Source organism: Triticum aestivum, chromosome 2B (assembly GCF_018294505.1).
Source record: "Triticum aestivum cultivar Chinese Spring chromosome 2B, IWGSC CS RefSeq v2.1, whole genome shotgun sequence".
NCBI lineage: Eukaryota > Viridiplantae > Streptophyta > Magnoliopsida > Poales > Poaceae > Triticum > Triticum aestivum.
Window position 1 is genome coordinate 289,374,743 of NC_057798.1, and position 8,576 is coordinate 289,383,318.

An 8,576-nucleotide genomic window follows, 5' to 3' on the forward strand; every position below is an offset into this window, starting at 1 on the left:
CGCAACGGTGCCAGAAATTCTTCCTGCTACCTGTTGAGCTTGTGTTGGTTTTTCCCTTGAAGAGGAAAGGGTGATGCAGCAAAGTAAGTATTTCCCTCAGTTTGAGAACCAATGTATCAATCTAGTAGGAGACAACGCACAAGTAACCGAATACCTGCACAAACAATCAAACAAACTTGCACCCAACGCGATAAAGGGGTTGTCAATCCCTTCATAGTTACATGCAAAAGTGAGATCTGATAGAGATAGATAAACGGTAAAGTAAATATTTTTGGTATTTTTTGTTTATAGATCGGAAAGTAAAAGATTGCAAAATAGTAGATCAGAAACTAACATGATGGAAAAGAGAATTATTACGATGGAAAAGTGACCTGGGGGCCATAGGTTTCACTAGTGCCTTCTCTCAAGATAGCAAATAATACAGTGGGTGAACAAATTACTGCCGAGCAATTGATAGAAGAGCACATAATTATGACGATATCTAAGGCAGTGATCATGAACATAGGCATCATGTCTGTGTCAAGTAGAACAAAACAATTATGTATCTACTACTATTACTCCACACACCGACCGCTATCCAGCATGTATCTAGAGTATTAAGTTCATAAAGAACGGAGTAACGCATCAAGTAAGATGGCATGATGTAGAGGAATTAACTCAAGCAATAAGATAAAACCCCATCTTTTTATCGTCGACGGCAACAATACATTACGTGCCTTGCTGCCCCTACTGTGACTGGGAAAGGACACCGCAAGATTGAACCCAAAGCTAAGCACATATCCAATTGCAATAAAAACCAATCAATAGGCTAAACAAAACCGGTAATTCTAAGAGACTTGCAAAGATATCAAATCATGCATATAAGAATTCAGAGAAGATTCAAATAATATTCATAGATAATCTGATCCTAAATCCACAATTCATCGCATCTAGGCAAACACACCGTAAAAGAGTATTAGATCGAATAGATCTCCAAGAACATCGAGTAGAACATGGTATTGAGAATCAAAGATAGAGGAAAAACCATCTAGCTACTATCTATGGACCCGTGGGTCCATGGTAAACTACTCACGCTTCATCGGAAGGGCAATGGTGTTGATGTAGAAGCCCTCCATGATCAAATCCCCCTTCGGTAGGACGCTGGAAAAGGTCCCTAGATGGGATCTCACGGGTATAGAAGGTTGCAGTGGTGGAAAAGTGTTTTCGTGGATCCCCTGTGGTTTTGGGGTACAAGAGTATATATGGGCGAAAGAATTAGGTCAGGAGACCTACGAGGGGCCCACGAGGTAGGGGGGCATGCCCTCCACCCTCGTGGCCGCCTCGTTGCGTCTACGACTTCATCTCCAAGTCTCCTGATTTGCTACTGGTCCGAGAAAGATCATCGTGAATGTTTTATTCCTTTGGACTATGTTTAGTATTCCTTTTCTGTGAAACTCTAAAACAGGTAAAAACAGAAACTGGCACTGGCTCCTTGTTAAATAGTCTAGTCCCAAAAATAATATAAAATGGCATATTAATGCATATAAAACATCCAAAACAGATAATATAATAGCATGGAACAATCAAAAATTATAGATAGCCAGGTCTCAAAAAAAATTATAGATAGTCAGAGACCTATCACCACTCCTTATTCCATAGTCCATCAAATCCTTACCAAAAACTTGAAAACTTCACAACACAAAACTCAACAGAAAATCTTATAAACTCAGTTAGTATAAGAAAATAAATCACCACTTTAAGGTACTGTTGAAAACTCATTCTTTATTTATGTTGGTGTAATATATAATGTATTCCAACTTTTCCATGGTTCATACCTCCGATACTACACATAAATTCATCAAAAAAAGCAAACAACACATAGAAAACAAGAATTTGTCAAAAACAGCACAGTCTGTAACAATCTGTAACTCTCGAATACTTCTGGACCTCCAGAAATTCTGAAAAATTAGGACAACCTGAGCAATTTGAGCACCAATCCAGAGCAAAAATAATCAGATCAAAAGCACGTTTCAATAAAATCCTGGAAACTATTTACTGGGCGCAAAAGTTTTTGTTTTTCAGCAGGATCAAAGCAACTATCAACGTAAGCTATCCTAAAGGTTTAACTTGGTCTAAACACTAATTAAAACATATAACTAGAGGCTAGATGAATTATTTATTACTAAATAGGACAAAAAGCAAAGAATAAAAATAAAATTGGGTTGCCTCCTAACAAGCGCTATTGTTTAATGCCCTTAGCTAGGCATAAAACATGAATAGATCTAGGTATTGTCATTTTTTGTATGCAATCCATAAGTGGCTCTCATAATAGATTCGTATATAAATTTAATTTTCTTTCTAGGAAAGTGTTTCATGCCCTTCCTTAAAGGAAATTCGAATCTAATTTTCCTTCTTTCATATCAATAATTGCACCAATCGTTCTAAGGAATGGTCTACCAAGAATAATAGGACATGTAGGATTGCAATGTATATCAAGAAAAATGAAATCTATGGGCACATAATTCCTATTTGCAACAATAAGAAAATCATTAATCCTTCCCATAGGTTTCTTAATAGTGGAATCTGCAAGATGCAAATATAAAGAACAATCATCAAATTCACGGAAACCTAACCCATCACATAAACTTTTTGGAATCGTGGAAATGCTAGCACCCAAATCACACAAAGCATGGCAATCATAATCTTTAATCTTAATCTTAATAGTACGATCCCACTCATCATAAAGTTTTCTAGCGATAGAAACTTCCAATTCAAACTTTTCTTTGAAAGATTGCATCATAGCATCAACAATATGTTTAGTAAAAGCTTTGCTTTGATTATAAGCATGAGGAGAATTCAACATGGATTGCAAAATGAAATACAATCTATTAAAGAACAATTATCCTAATTAAATTCCTTGAAATCCTAAAGAGTGGGTTCATTGCTACTTAAAGTCTTGACCTCTCCAATCCCACTTTTATCAATTTTTGCATCTAGATCTAAAAACTCCGAATCGTTGGGACGCCTTTTAACTAAAGTTGACTCATCTATAGTCCCATCTTTATCCAGATTTATATTGTAAAACAAAGATTCAATAGGAGTCACATCAATTACTTTAAGATCTTCATCATTATTTAAAGCCTCCAGTTTAGCGGCCATCTTATTTACTAAGGTAGCTAGTTTATCAGAAATTTGGCCTACTAAAATTTCAAGATGAGCAAACTGAGAATTCAAACCATAAAATTCCTTAGACATTTCATCGAGCTCTTTATTCATATACTCCATGAAACTTTTTTGCTCTTTAACCTCGTTTCTAAAGAAACTATTATGCTCAAATTGTAGAGATATAAAGCTTCTAACATTATTTTCAATTTATTCCAACCTCCTAAGATTAGGGTCAATGCTTTTTGGTTGCGCCATAAAATCAAACAAGCACACCAACAGACAAGCGCACTAAAAGCAAGCAAAGAAGACGAACGGAAGAGGGGCAAAGAAGAGGGGAATCTTTTCTAAAATCATTTTAGAAGTGGGGGAGAGGAAAACAAGAGCCGAATGGCGAATAATGTAATGCAAGAGATGAGAGTTTATGATGGGTACTTGGTATGGCTTGACTTGGCGTAGATCTCCCTGGTAACGGCGCCGGAAATTCTTTCGGCTACCTCTTGAGCTTGCGTTGGTTTTTCTCTTGAAGAGGAAAGGGTGATGCAGCAAAGTACAGTAAGTATTTCCCTCAGTTTGAGAACCAAGGTATCAATCTAGTAGTAGACAATGCACAAGTCATCGAATACCTGCACAAACAATCAAAAAAACTTGCACCCAACGGGATAAGGGGGTTGTCAATCCCTTCACGGTTGCTTGCAAAAGTGAGATCTGATAGAGATAGGTAAACGGTAAAGTAAATATTTTTGGTATTTTTGGTTTGTAGATATGAAAGTAAAAGATTGCAAAATAGTAGATCAGAAACTAATCTGATGGAAAACAGAACCTGTATGATGGAAAAGAGACTTTATATGATGGAAAAGAGACTTGGGGGCCATAGGTTTCACTAGTGGCTTCTCTCAAGATAGCAAATAATACGGTGGCTGAACAAATTACTGTCGAGCAATTGATAGAAGAGTGCATAATTATGATGATATCTAAGGCAATGATCATGAACATAGGTATCACATCCGTGTCAAGTAAACCGAAACGATTTTGCATCTACTACTATTACTCCACACATCGACCGCTATCCAGCATACATCTAGAGTATTAAGTTCATAAAGAATGGAGTGACACATTAAGTAAGATGACATGATGTACAGGAATTAACTAAAGCAATATGATGAAGACCCCATCTTTTTATCCTCGATGGCAACAATATAATACGTACCTTGCTGCCCCTACTATCACTGGGTAAGGACACCGCAAGATTGAACCCAAAGCTAATCACTTCTCCCATTGAAGAAAAACCAATCTAGTAGGCCAAACTAAACCAATAATTCAAAGAGACTTGCAAAGATATAAAATCATGCATATAAGAATTCAGAGAAGATTGAAATAATATTCATAGATAATCTGATCATAAATCCACAATTCATCAGATCTTTGCAAACACACTGCAAAAGGGTATTACATCGAATAGATCTCCAAGAACACCATGGAGAACATGGTATTGAGAATCAAAGAGAGAGAATAAGCCATCTAGCTACTAGCTATGGACCCGTAGGTCTATGGTAAACTAATCACGCTTCATCGAAAGGGCAATGGTGTTGATGTAGAAGCCCTCCGTGATCAAATCCCCCTCCGGCAAGACGCCGAGAAAGGTCCCTAGATGGTATCTCACGGGTACAGAAGGTTGCGGCGGTTGCGGTAGTGGAAAAGTGTTTTTGTGTCTCGCGCTGATGGTTCTGGGGTATAAGAGTATATATGGGCGAAAGAATTAGGTCAGGAGATCCACGAGGTCCCCACAAGACAGGGGGCGCGCTCTACCCCGCTGGGTGCACCCTCCACCCTGGTGGCCTCCTCGTGGCTCCTCCGACTTCATATCCAAGTCTCCCGGTTTGCTTCTAGTCCAAGAAAGATCATCACGAAAGGTTTATTCCGTTTGGACTCCATTTGGTATTCCTTTTCTGCGAAACTCAAAAACAGGCAAAAACAGAAACTGGCACTGGGCTCTAGTTTAATAGGTCAGTCTCAAAAATAATATAAAGGAGCATATTAATGCATATTAACCATCCAAAACAGATAATATAATAGCATGGAACAATAAAAAATTATAAATACATTGGAGACGTATCAGCCTCTCGTCTTGATATCATGCTAAGTGTGTGCATGTGTGCACGATATCAAGCAGCTCCCAAAGAATGTCATCTTAAGGCTGTGAAAAGGATAGTGAGATACTTAATTCATACACCAAACTTTGTCCTTTGGTATACTAAAGGTCTTCTTTGGATCTTGTTGGCTGCTCCGACTCGGACTATGTCGGAGACAAGGTCGATTGAAAATCTACTTCGGGTACTTGTCAATTTCTTGGTAGATATCATGTATCTTGGTCCTCCAAGAAACAAAACTCGGTATCCTTATCCACTTTGGAAGCAGAATACATTACCGCCGGATCATGTTGTGCCCAATTACTTTTGATGACCCAAACCCTTAAAGATAATGGGATACATGTGAAACACGTTCCACTGCTTTATAACAATGAAAGTGCTATTAAGATTGCTCATAATCCCGTGCAACATTCTCAGACTAAGCATATTGAAGTTCGTCATCATTTCATTCGAGGTCAAATTGCTAAAGGAGACATCAATCTTAAGCATGTTCGTGTCGATAAGCAATTGGCAGATATATTCAACAAACTTCTTGATGAGAAAGTGTTTTGCCATTTGAGAGGTGAACTGAACATCATGGATGCTTCAAACTTGGGGTAGGAACTCCATCTAGATGCATGCTGGGCATGAGAATTTCTTTGACTAATCCTTGATATTTATCTTAAGAAGATGGTCATATGTCTTGGATATATACTTGGGAGTTTACTCCTACGCGGCCGAGCGTTCCAACGCCCGATCTCAATCTTTTCACCCCCCCTGATTCCAACTGCTGGGGGCCCGGGTTGCCAAAACTTGTCCCTTCAATTACTAAAACAGGAAAGTATTACGCTGTCTGAAATTGGCCGTTCCAGCGCGCGAGCGCGAGATAGCCATCCCCATATACTTGTACCCTTGCATATTATCTAACTCTTGTAGGTACTTGGATGAGTCCAAATCCATTAGATTGCAAGTCACTTACATCTTAAGCAATCTCTACATCACCAAGTTTCTACTATATGGTTGTGGAATACAAGGAAGGATGACCTCACTCAACATATTCTTTGACAATTTCAATATATCAAATTTCATTTGGTATCAAGTTACATGTTTGTCCTTTTTGGATACACAAGTGCTCTTCCTTACAAGACTAACACATGTAGTAAGATGAACTCAAACTTCAAGTAGTGCTCTCAACTTTTTGTGGAGTACATAAACCTTGAGCATCCAACACAAGTTCAACTACATGATCAAGATCAACGCAACCCAAGGTATGTTATTCCATCTTAGAGAAGCTTTGACCCAAGTCAGGAATTAAAGCAACTCAACGAGATATGAATGCATCAAAGTGCTTAAATGAAAAATGGTAAACCCTATTTTGAGCTTAAATGATGAGTATGACGTATGCTCAAGTGACTTCACTTGACTCCTAAGTCAATATAGTCTAACATAGGTGACTTTGTCGCTGACCCCTTCTAGATGAAGTTCTCTAGTGTTTCTGTGTTCCGTGTTTTCTTTGATTCTGTCTGTGTTTCCTTTTATCAAAAAAATCATCTAGATCTCTTTCCTTTTATGTTCTAATTCCTTGCAAATCTTTCAGTGAATTCCCTGCAAATCTTTGTGATATTTCAATTGCCTAATGAGCTGAGTTGACAAGATTTCTTTCCATTGAACTCGGACACACAGAGTCCAGCAAATCGGCTAGACCGAATTACAAGGGTTCCTTGCATATGGTTCATCGGTTCAACCGAAAAGGTCTAGCTCGGTCTAACCGATGCGCACTCTCAGCGGCTCTGGTATCTCGGAGTTGCCGATGAAAAACCACTCAGTGTCACCGATTTCATTATTGAAGAAAACTTTTTTTCATTGCATTTTTCACATCTCTTCCAACTCCACTCAATGATTCTTATCCTCTACCCTCATCATAATCTACATGCTACTTTGTAATGCATCTCAAGCACCAAACCTAATTGACTCATACTCCAGAAGTTCCCTTCTTGGAAATTGATATCAAAGGGGGAGAGAGAGAAGAAATCAAAGCTTATCACATGGTAAAGAAAGCACATCTTAGCTTCCCCAAATGCTTGTTGTCAATAGAGGAAAGACCCACATGTCTTCAAGAGTGGAAAGACATGTTCATATTTAGTTGATTGTACCATTGCTTGTTGTAATGCTTATTTCTCTAATTTTCTATTACCCTACCTTCTCCCATTATCCAATATCAGATTTAGGAGGAGAAAGAATTCATAACTAAGGGAGGAAAATCTTTGGAATTCACTGCATATCTTTATTCCTTAGGGACATGTCCATATCCAAATGGAGTATTAACCAGTCTTGGTATTCCTGTGGTTTCCTAAACCTGCTTTATTTAGAGTGTTCTTGTGTTATCTAACCATGTTTTCTCAAGCTCATCTCCTCCAAAGCCAGCTCAAGACCACAAGGTAAGTATATGCATCACACTCATGTTCATGATGATCTATTGCTGATGTACATATTGTTTGCAAGAAGGATTCATGAACATGAAGGTACACTTCCTTTTACCTACATCATTTGATCTGATGCATATAGCCAAGATACATGTAACTCATTGCTTGCTCTGACATGCCCATGCATGCACATGTTCTTTATTTCCATCCTTACATGATTGCATACATGTAGGGGGAGCCTATTTATGTTACATATCTTTCCAAAGCTTTACTTGTTATCAAGTATATCTTTAATCTAGAGATTGGATGTATGTTGTCATCAATTACCAAAAAGGGGGAGATTAAAAGCACAAGTGCTCCCTCGGTGGTTTTGGTAATTAATGTCAACATATCTCTTGTTGGACTAATACTTTTATCAAGTACATTTCATATGAGTTCAACAATGGCGCGACAAGGACAAGAGGATGAGGGACCCCTTCAAAATGCTAAGGACAAAGATTGGCGAAGGCTCAAAACTCTTCATTATCATTTTAGTGATCTAAGATCACATTGAGTCCATAGGAAAGTCAGTACTATTGAAAGTGGATGAGGTGTTGCTTAATGGTCTACTTGCTCAAAGTGCTTAGTGATATTGCTCTTAAAACCATCAACCACTTTCTCATTTGACATATGTCCAAAACCTAAAGTCAAAGTCGGCCCCACCAATTTGATCTATCCGGCACCACCGAGTTCATTTGACATAGCCACTGCCAGAAACCCTAATCAATTCGGTCTCACCGATATGGATCTCGGTCTCAACGAGATGGCCTTGCAAACTCTCTGTTGTTTGTTGCAATTATTTTGGTCCCACTGAAATGTGCAATCGGACACACCGAGTTTGCCT